At 34.7% G+C, this 11,031-nt stretch overlaps 1 long non-coding RNA gene across 2 annotated transcripts; it reads right to left on the bottom strand.

Moving 5' to 3' along the window:
- Nucleotides 1-3,883: 3,883 nt before the first annotated feature.
- On the bottom strand, nucleotides 3,884-11,031 carry LOC128890591 (uncharacterized). 2 transcript variants are annotated; one of them, XR_008460651.1, is made up of 6 exons: nucleotides 10,335-11,031; nucleotides 10,014-10,103; nucleotides 9,589-9,917; nucleotides 5,077-5,407; nucleotides 4,661-4,968; nucleotides 3,884-4,007 (listed from the first exon to the last, which is right to left on the bottom strand). It is a non-coding gene; the product is annotated as an uncharacterized LOC128890591 (long non-coding RNA). The 2 variants fall into 2 exon arrangements; XR_008460650.1 differs by having other exon boundaries at nucleotides 9,589-10,103.

The following is an 11,031-nucleotide window of genomic DNA, read 5'->3' as shown; positions in this document are numbered from 1 at the left end:
ATTTTACAAGTTTGATCTGCTTACTCTCTAAGGCACAACAGCAGCGGAATCATCTCATGAACTGGACTCGCGGGATTGTCACGCGTCGACGATGCAATTTCACAACTGATATATTGTAGATGTGAGAAAGAAAGTTCAGTCCTGGAAGGAATTACGATTTATACTGGGTCAGACGTTTTAGCCAGCCTTCATGGTACCACATTCCCTGTAATCCAGGGATGATCTTTTCTACTCGTCCATCCATAAAGAAGGAAACTATTGCAATTTAAAAGAATTTCGACAAAATTCCTTTCTGAGCACAAACATTTTTCAACATAACCGTTATCACGATTTCTTACTTACTCATATTTAAGAAAGTACTGTTACATTTAAATTTTATGTTTTTATTATCAATTTGTTATGTCAAATGGTCTTTTTGTATTTTATTTATTTAGTTTATTGATGACAAAATAATTCAACTAACAAAGAATAGAAAAAGTAAATAAGTCCGCTAAAAATAAACAAACATTTAAAATATACTAACTACTGTAAAATTTCATTACGAATTCAGGTATTTTTCAAAGAAAAGTTAGACACAGGAAAACATAAGGATCAACAACGGTCCATACAATTTTTGCACAAACCCTGTAAGTAAAATGATCGCGGTGTCGTTAGTATCGCCAGTTACCGGACACTCTATACATCATACTAATCCCGATCCTCTCATTCTACGGCGCAATAAGTATACCTTTTACACAATGGTGAACTGTATTAAACAACATTCGCCCATGTAGCGGAGACCAGCGTGATCCAATTAGTTATACAACACGATTAAATTACAGGCACCGTAGTTTGTGTTCAGTATTAGAAGTAGAGATCAGCCTAGATTCCGCAGTTCCCTAGTACGCAGAGCTTACAATCGTTCAGAACAAAATTTTAATTGAATTTTTAATTGTAATCGTATGTGTTTCAATTTAAATGAAAAAAGTTGGATATATGTTCCATACCATTTGCGATGTAATAAAGAACAACATTCTAAAGCCCTCTCTAGAAAGCCCTAAATATCTACCCTTGTATGTCATAATGGATTACATTAGGTTATTGATGAGATGACGCCTAATCAAGCATATAATACTCCTACTTCCACGTAAGTTTCATGCTATCATTCGATGAACGCCTTTCTATCTCAGCCTAAGTTGAAACATGCAGGAACTTTCAGTATTATGTATTTCGATTATCCATCGATTCCGCAGAGTTAAATCCTGTAACTTCTTATCAACTTTTACCTAATGGTAGAATGACAACGATTTCGTTGTATAACACCCGGAATATTAAGATCATTCGGCATAATCGAGCCATGTTTCCATGCGAATACTCCCAGCAGTCACAACTATGGAACATGGAAAGTTCCAGCAACCTCGCAAACGAGGGAAATGTGGACCACTGTGCGTATCAGATTTTACCCACGCGCGACGATAGAGAGAACATTTTACTCCCAGATATGACGAATGAGTGGAGTTATTGAAACTCATTCGACATAAAACTACGTCCATCAAGATCAACGGTTTAGGCGACATACACGGGTACCAGGCATTCAATGAATGCATTTTAACTCGAAATTTACAGAGGCGTGAATCTATCGTAAGAGAATGTAATCAATGCTTTCCTCGTTATACAATTGTATTTATTTTGTAAGTTACATTTTTATTTAAGATCATTTAGTTAACTTTTACTGGATTTTAAATTCATTTTCAATTTACTTTCGTTTTCATTAAAACCCTTTATATTATTCAATTTAACTCGTGTTTGCCCATCCATAATGCCATGATATTTTTCAAAAGTTCTTTTAATAAATCCAGAATCGATTCTATAGTAAGATCACTTGCACGTAAAATTTAAACTCCGTTCTCTGACAAGTTGCAACTAGAAGACAATATTTCCTCTTCGAATAATTTCAGTTGCTTTCCAGTTCAGCGTTAAATGTGTCATGTCATGACGTATAACATCCGATCACACGTTTCATTGAACAAGATCATTTGTTCTGTCGATGATAATATTAGTCGCCTCATATTAATTTCGCAGGTGATAGTTCGAATCGATGCTCACCGCGGTAGTAAATTGTAGACCTTGCAGCCCCCAGAGAATAGAACAGGAAATCCGAGCGCTTAACTCACGTCTCATTACTGATAAAATCAATTACTGACTTTTTATGACTTCCACTTAATAGAATTGTCACTTCTATCGTTTGATTTTAACAAGAACGAGTTGTACAACACAAGCAAACATAGCGTTGTTAAGCACGAAATTCCCTGGACGTGTAATTTCGTGAAATAGTCATCTGAATTGGCCATCGAGATGTTGCGACTCGATACGATTGGACTGTCTTTTGTGTGGTTATTTCAAAAGCAAAACTTGCAGCAAAAATCACCTCAGATTTAAAAGATAACATTCAAGCGGTCATAACAGAAATGAAATCTTGTGTTTGAAAATTTTAACGATAATTGCCAAATCGCATAAGCATAGATAATTGATAATCTTCCGTAATTCAATACATACTTTTTACAGCATCAACAAACCCACAATTTATTCTCGATTTAATTCTCCATTTAACTGTTCCATGCAAATTTGACATTACACGGTCTGTTATCTCAGAACAATTGGTCTCACATTTTTTACAAACTAAAGGACAACAATAGCCTCTAAAACATACAATAGCAGAACATTTAAACTCGTGACTAGCTGTGATAATACTATGCACTTTTTGTTCTCCGCGTAGGTGTTTCTCCAAACCGAGATATATAAATTTCTCGCGACAAACGGAATCGAAAAGTCCTTTATGATGTTGCAACATGGTTTCGTTTACGAAATACCAACAGTTAAAATTTAGTGATATAACTTCCGGGGCACTTGATTTAAATCCCCAGTGGCAGAGCTCGTTGCGGTGCATACATGTCCTTCTGCACGAGAAACACGCAGATGCACGTTCACACGAGCTGCACCGCTAGCAATACTGTATCAAGTGCACCTGTGTAGAATCTCATGTACTTTTCACTGATTTTAATCATCCTTTACACGCGGAAATCACACAGTTCTTGTACTTTATAATATTAAACATATTAAGGGTGCCCATGCATAATGTCAATTTTTCACGTTCTCAGTGCTTCAATATAAGTAAAGTTATATAGAAACACAAATAATTCCTCGTGAATTTTAAGCAATTTTAGAAATAGCAAGATGGTGACTTTAACATATTTTAATTTAAACGAAATCTCTGATCTCGCATATAAAAATGATCGATTTGGCGTGGAATGGTTCATATGCGAAATATTCATCTATATATTGCTAGAGGCGCACATATCTACATAAAATCACAATGCAACAGATGATAAATGGAGCTAGTGATATCTCAAACCGGCTGATTCAAACCAGCACATCTAGAGCTTCGTCAGCTATATAGGCAATAGCTTGAGTCACTCTTAGATAGAGTCTGATCTAGGTCTTTCAATCCTTCGCCTTCGCTTTGGATGATTGTCTTCTTGGAATATTTATACGTTTCAAATATATTTTTGATAAGATAAGTTTTCCTAATATTTAAGTTTATTCGATTTAAGTAAAAACGTTCAGCAGCTCTGTTTACATTACCATATAAATTGTCTAAACTTTCTGCTCCGTTTGTGCCTCTCTCGACTGTGTTTTCACGGTATAAGGAGCTTATTAGACACCCTTGCTGAGTCGCACTACTTGGAAAATGAAAGCCGTAAGGGAAATCAAGGAAATCTGGCATTTCTTTATTAACCTATTTTTTTTCAAAGACGAAACATAGCAGATAACTAGTAGCAAAAGTATTTTATAAATACATACATATATATATATATATATATATATATATATATATATATATATATATATACACAGATACATTCTTTATAAAGTAATAAAGGAATGTTACATGCCACTTTCAATAAAACTGAAGAAAAAAGATCGAGTACGTAGGGGATAAAAGTTTTTCCATGTTTATGCACCCATGTCTAGATTAAAAAAAAAACAATGAATGGGAAACCAGGACAATGAACGCGAACGATTTTCAATACTAATTGAGACCTTTGTCTTCAATTATTCCTACTCTCTTAGTTATTGTTAAACAATGATGTGAAGATCTTCAATAATATTATGAATCCAATTGTTTACTATTTATTTCTCACGAAATTCCAAACCAAATTAGACAATTCTCGAAGTAGCATTCTCAATTTGCATTCTCTATTATTTAATGCAGTATCATTCTCTATTATTTATTGCTCCGTTCACCCGATATACGTCAAATAGATATAACCCACCACTCTGTCAACTTTCAGTAGGAAATGAATATTTAAAAATGTTAAAAGTTGAGAATGGTTGATGCAGTGCTCTTTGAACTCTTCACTAGTATTCCTTCGGAATATACTCGAAACATACAATTTAAAATCTGCTTTCAGCCAATGTTTCAAAGGAAACATTTAATTATTTATCAATTAAGATGACAATGTATTCTAATTTCAGAGAAATCTAGGCTTTCATTCCTAATGGTATTCGAGCTAGCATATAATGTTTATAAAGTGATTATCACTCAATCGCGCACTATATAACATGATAAGCTGGATACAACTTCTTGTCAGGAGATAAGAATTAAGGATGGTTCAGTTACCTTTAGAGTGTGCGGAAGACAAAGGTTGTTGATTGGCTAGACGTATTGATTCGCTATTTTTAGAGGTGATGAGGCAGATATTTATCTTTAGAAAGGAAGCATCGCTTCTTCGTCGCACACTTATCCCTACTTTCTCGGCTAGTTGATGCATATAGAGGAGTAAAGTGCACTCGCAAAACTGACATGCGATGTTTCTTTGTGTAAAATACATCTGAACATAAACATCTCGTTTTATGTGTACGTCAATACACGATACACTTTGCGGCGCTAATGCACTTGAGCTTGGTTTTATCAAACCCGAATTATCTCTAAAAATAGATGCAATTACATTAATATTTAACTAACGCAGCTGACTATATTCGAAGATCTAAATTAGACAATATGCGCTTTTTCCAATTATGGTTTATTTGCGATACCAAGGTACGTGTTGTTTCCGAGTAGCAGCTGTCAATAGTAGTCGATATTCCGGTCGCGTAATTTTATGAAGGATTAATGTCCTGGAAGTTGCTTTATTGCCATGAAACTTGTGAGATCCTGACGATCAAGTGCACATCATCCCACTGCCTCGTCTTCAATAGCAATTGACGTGTCGTAAACCCGCGACGTGAACCTCGCAGTTAACTCCTACGTGCCCATAGTATCCTCTTCGATACAGATTAGTATTAGACAATTTATATTATTATTACTGTATGAACTGTGTACAGGTTGAACTTCACATAGAAGCAAACAATACATCGAATCAGAGCACTACAACAAAATAAAATATATTCGAGTGCAATATTTCCCGCAATCTGACTAAGTAAATATTGGTAAAATTATTAACGAACTTTCTAGTTCAAAATCATGCACAGTAAACGTTTCCTACTTTTCTGCTTACATCGTGCTTTTGATAAAATATTTTTAAATAAGAATGTAAATTGCATTAGATAAATTTTAGGTGACAACGTATACATCTTTGTAATTTCTTTCCATTGATATAATTCTTTCAATTAAATATGCTATGTTAAGTAGCACGAGAAGTGCAGCAGATACAAAAAGAAGAAAAAAAGATACGATGTGCAAGAATCGACAGCACAGTTTACGGAACGGAACTGTTTCTGGCAAAAGCTAAACGAAGAATTCCTTCCAGGCCAGAAGTTTCGATATCCCGAAAGAGTACCCACTGAGAATCTTCCTGTTCAGGAGAAAAGTTCGATACTCTTGGACAACGAGTTAAGTGTTCTTATTAAACTTTCATGAAGGCACATAGGATATTCCAACGGTAAATTCTTTTAATCGTATCTGGTTCATGGAACGGAGAATTTCCGGTAGAGCACTCCTTGATCCGGGAAATGTTTTGAAGCCCCTTAGCCGTCGTGGGTAACACGTGTTTCAAATACTATTGGAACACTCTAGTTTAATTAATATTCAAGTGTCTTCGCGGCGAGATAAGTTGGCTGAATAACTTAAAAAGTGCAGTTGCAGCGGAGAAAATTCAGAAAAAAATTTGGCGAAGGATTTTGAAGGAGAACTGCGATGGCAATTAAAACTGGACGAAGTATAATTTATCAAGGCGAATATAAAATGAGCTACAGTAGACGAAACAGCAAGTTATGTTGAGCTTAAAATAGCAAGTTTTATAAATTTCTACTTTTTGTTAATCAACAGAGACATTTACATTTTGATTGTCGTAATTTGTACTCGTAGATTCGGTGAAAGTGAAACGTTTGAAAAAAATCATATTTAGGAACGCAGAACTGATATTTCTCGTTTTTTTAAACATTTAAATTTTTAAGCGCGTGGCCTTTAAAGCTGTTTCTATCATTAAAATGGCTACACAGAATTTTTTATGCGAATTGCGAGAATTTGACGTGAAAGCTGCTTTTAGACAGGTGATCATATTAGGGAAGAATCTTGTCGAAAAGATGGCCTTAAAGGAGATAGTCCTCCTGATGCGTGAGAAGCCATTCAATACATTCCTTCGGTTGAATTATACACAAAATAGATAGGTAGGTGTACGTTTAAAACCTGCAAAGCTGTGTAGAGGTACTTGTGTAGATAAAGCATTTTAAACCAAAAGGTATTGGTACAAAACAATAGAGTTGTATAGTATTATACTTAAGATATCTGATATATTCTGTCTCCTTGTTTGTAAATGTAACTACATTAGAATACATAATAATATACATTAGTTACGTAAGATTGTGGTAACATTATGCTATTTAAATTATTGGTTATTGTATAATAGATTAATAAATGAAAACTTTCTGTTACAAAATTAGTTTCTAACTAGCATTAGGAATATAGTTTTAGGATTACAAATGATTATATGAGTACATAACGGTTATATTAGTAAAATATTTGAGATCAAAGTCGTTTTCCCAAATGGTATTCATATCAAGGAAAGAATTTTCATTTGGTGACGTAGAATCCGCTTCAATAAACTTCGAGGGTATAAAAAGTATAGTATTCGGAACAAACTTTAATAAGAAACTTTAGGATCTAACATTTTTTTGTGAGATTAAATATGGCACGCAGGTAAAACTTGTATTAAAAATACATTTCGATGTTCCAGTATGTTCCATAATAAACAAATATGAAGTATTATTTAATTTTCATTAATAATTTGTGAGATTGGCATTTTTCTATGATTGTGTACATCAGAAAACGATATCGTAAATTTAATGTGTAATTGTATTGTAAAATATATATAACTTTCGCCTTGAGAAAATAATGTAAAATTTATTGAATGGTAGATATTATTTACCTTGAACCTGAACCATTCGCCAGTAAAATTTGCCAAAACTTTCTAACAAGCCTCGCATAAACAAGGTCAAGAGAAGCCTCTTTTCAATAAACCAGACGGAAGCGGATTACAGCAGCGAGGAGATAATCCAACATAGTTGGAAGATAAGAACCAGTTTTTTGTAATATATAGCTTGAGAAGAAACCGATTCAGCAGGACGAAAAATATGGGAGTTTTGAATTGTAACAAACGAATGGAAGTTTATATTTAGCTTACATCGAACTACAACTGCGTCTCAATTTAACGTAACATTTTCAGATATTGTTTGTTGAGATATTATTATTTTTAAATGTTTTACTAATGGTAAAATGAGTAAAATTTTCGTGAAATATTCAATCAAATTCAGAAAATTTCATATTCTCCTATTATAATGAAAAATGACTTTGTTCTCGTTTGATTGGTCTCAAAAGTAGTTTCATTGCTTATCCACATTTCAAGGTACAAAATTCCTTGATGGTTCCACTCAACGTATAGAAGAACTTTAGAAGCACGAAGACCTAGACTTTGCATACTGATGTGGGGGCTCTTCCTTACGAGTCCAACATCATTACCGTTGAAGGTTGGCGTATAAAACACTTTTCATCTGCATTTACCAGATGCTTTGATAGCGATTCATTTACGTCGCGTACATGTAAAAGTATGCACGTTCTTATGCAGTCAAGAGGTTCAAACTCATGGGCTGGTGCAACACACACACTTTCAAGTTTGATACTGAACCAGTTTTCTTTAACACGTTCACCATACTGCACACAATTATCTACTTCACTTTTATTCACCACTATTAAGACTAACACTCCAGAGGTCAACGTATATCTAGCAAATGTACAACTAATAAAAATTTATTTAAAATATATAAATTTGAATTTGAACTAATCTAGTATCAACAATAATCTACGAATAGTCGTGTAAGTAGATACACATCTTACATGCAAATATGTAGAATATGGATATATGCAAAGTATGCAGATTTCATCGTCATCCGCCTAAATACTTCACCTATTATTAAAATCTCTTAACCAGATCGAAGAGAAATGAATTATTACATAAATATCATTCATGTTTTGTACTATTGCGTCTTCCAGTTGATCACGATTTTTCCCAACTAACAACAACGTAGAGATAAACAACACTTAGAGATGGTTGAAGAGTCAACAATATTTAAGAAATATTGCACTAGCATTAAACCTTATCGTCGTGTTTCCGTACCACCGTATATACGTGAGATACCTTTTATTTTTGCTGCAGATAGGTTCTGCTCATTAGATCCTCCTTACCTTCGGGCCATGCAAGGTGAAACAAGGGAATCGTGCTCTTCTACCGAGGAAGGAAGACGTTGAGAAATACGAAGAAGATGGGCTAACTAGTTACGGAGCTTTAATGAAACGAAGCGAATACTGCGCGAACGGCAATCAAGCGTCTTGGAATTAAATTTGGAGCCTCTATTGCGGGTCGAAATTATGGTCGAACAAAAGCTCGCGGTTTTACAAGTCGGGGCACATTATGCCTATTCATTTCAGTTGCATTAACATGTAATTAGGTAATATGGACAAAAGTGTCTTGTCGAAACACAATTTGAATGATGAAATGAAAATATCTTTTATTAACTGGCACGGTTTGTCTTGTTCATTTAGTTCGAACCATAATTACGAGCAAATACGTTGAAGGTCAAATGTGTCTTCCAATTTCAATATTTTTATAACGTTATTGTAAGCTTTACCACTCGTAAGTAAGGTAAGATTCCTGAATGTATTCGAAATTTATAATTTGATAAAAATTGAATTTGAAAATTCGTCCATTACGCGTGGGATTCGGCATAGCTTGACTGGCGTGTCTGACTATAACTTGTTATTTCTACTTGCATTTGAGTGTAGGCGTAAATATACGTAGTGATACGGTGCTAGCTGCTTTAATCTCCTAGATTCTGAATTTGTTGTGTGTTAAACATATGTTCCTCGTGTAATTCACGCTATTGAGGATCCGATATGTCTAATTAAATTATACAAATTACAACATTTACGTAAATTGTAGAATACTAGTTTTCTCGAGAATCGTTTCGTAGTTTATATGAAAAATCATATTCCTCTCTTATATTTATTCTTTATTCTATAACTTGTGCATGTATTAGTAGCAAAATATAACGCACCATGTTAAAACACCACCATGTTTGGGGAAAAACAATGTTCTTTGAGGTTTCACCGCGGTTTACAGCGAAACTCTTAACTGTATCATTGACTGCATAACACGCTCGGTGAAGTATGCTCCAACCTGTGAGGCTCTGATGCATAAGATGCTGAAAGCTGGTTTCCGAGGTGACGAGTTCCAAGTTGTCGTTTTTACCGTTTACCACGCTACTCACCGAGATACGCGCACTTCTCTGATAAAAGGGTTACCTTTTCCCGCGTATCCCCTTCATGCTCGACCAGACATACTATTTAACGAAAATCTGGTCCGAGTTATTTTTCCACGGATTTCCTATGCAACATGGATTTTCTTTTTTTAAATGCCTGCAGTGAACTATTCACGAATAAAGGCCTGTTACGATATAATACAAAGCGTCACGATACAAACTTTCATTCACAGCACAGTACACGCATTCAATAAAGATCGATAACGAAAAAGTTGCTCAAATGATTTACTGGTGAATAAGCAAAATCTGACCTGAAACATCAAGTTTATATGTGTCAGCTTTTATTTTGTATTTTGGTCTATATAAGCTAAGTATAAATACTAAAACCCTTTTTGATAAACGCTTTAAATCTTCTTATATCGACTTTGTATATAAAAAGTTTTTAGATGTGCAATATTTTTAAGAACACCACAACTAACGCTGTTAAAATTTCTTTCCCAGCTATACCAAGTTATGTATTGCAGCAATCTGCATTTGCTTACCTTCACAAGAGGTTCTCAAAACGACCACCTTGCATCTGAATGTAAATCTTTAGATGCCGCCTTCTTAATCTTCTTAACCCCCCGACGGATCCAGGTGTTACTCGGATTTCCTGGAAACCTTGTTTAATTCTCTGGCGTAGTATCTCAATATTGTTAATGGACTTGCTGTAGACAATGCATTTCAAATGACACCAGAAATAAAGACCCGATGGATTTAAGTTCGGGACAATAAGGCCCATCCATAGAGGATAGTTGGGAAACAGAGCGTTGTTTTACTCTCAGAGACACTGTTTCGAGGACATAAATACAGTATTTATAATTATATTGATATCCTAGAACATAAAATTAGCGTTAATATTCGTGAGCTGGAAAATGTATTCAGTTTCAACGAATTCGTTTCACTATAGAACTACACTCCAGTCGAATATAAGCTGCGCCAGGAGAAAAAACAGCATATTCCATGGTACAGGCCGTGTCTGCTACCACTCGTAGGCTATCGCATTAAAGGATTTGCGTTTACTCGTCCCATTTTCTCAATATTCTACTGCTCGTCTTTTTATAATCCGAGTCAGTAATACCTTTTTCTTGTGGAATACAGACTCCTTCTTCATGTACAAATTCGATATTGGAAATATCTTCCAGTGACATGTCCATAATGTCTGTGCCTCTGGTGGCCTTAAATCTTCGCATTCGAAAG

The sequence above is a fragment of the Hylaeus anthracinus genome, unplaced genomic scaffold (assembly GCF_026225885.1).
Source record: "Hylaeus anthracinus isolate JK02 unplaced genomic scaffold, UHH_iyHylAnth1.0_haploid 12001, whole genome shotgun sequence".
In the NCBI taxonomy this organism is placed as follows: domain Eukaryota; kingdom Metazoa; phylum Arthropoda; class Insecta; order Hymenoptera; family Colletidae; genus Hylaeus; species Hylaeus anthracinus.
This window is presented reverse-complemented; position numbering and strand designations above follow the sequence as displayed.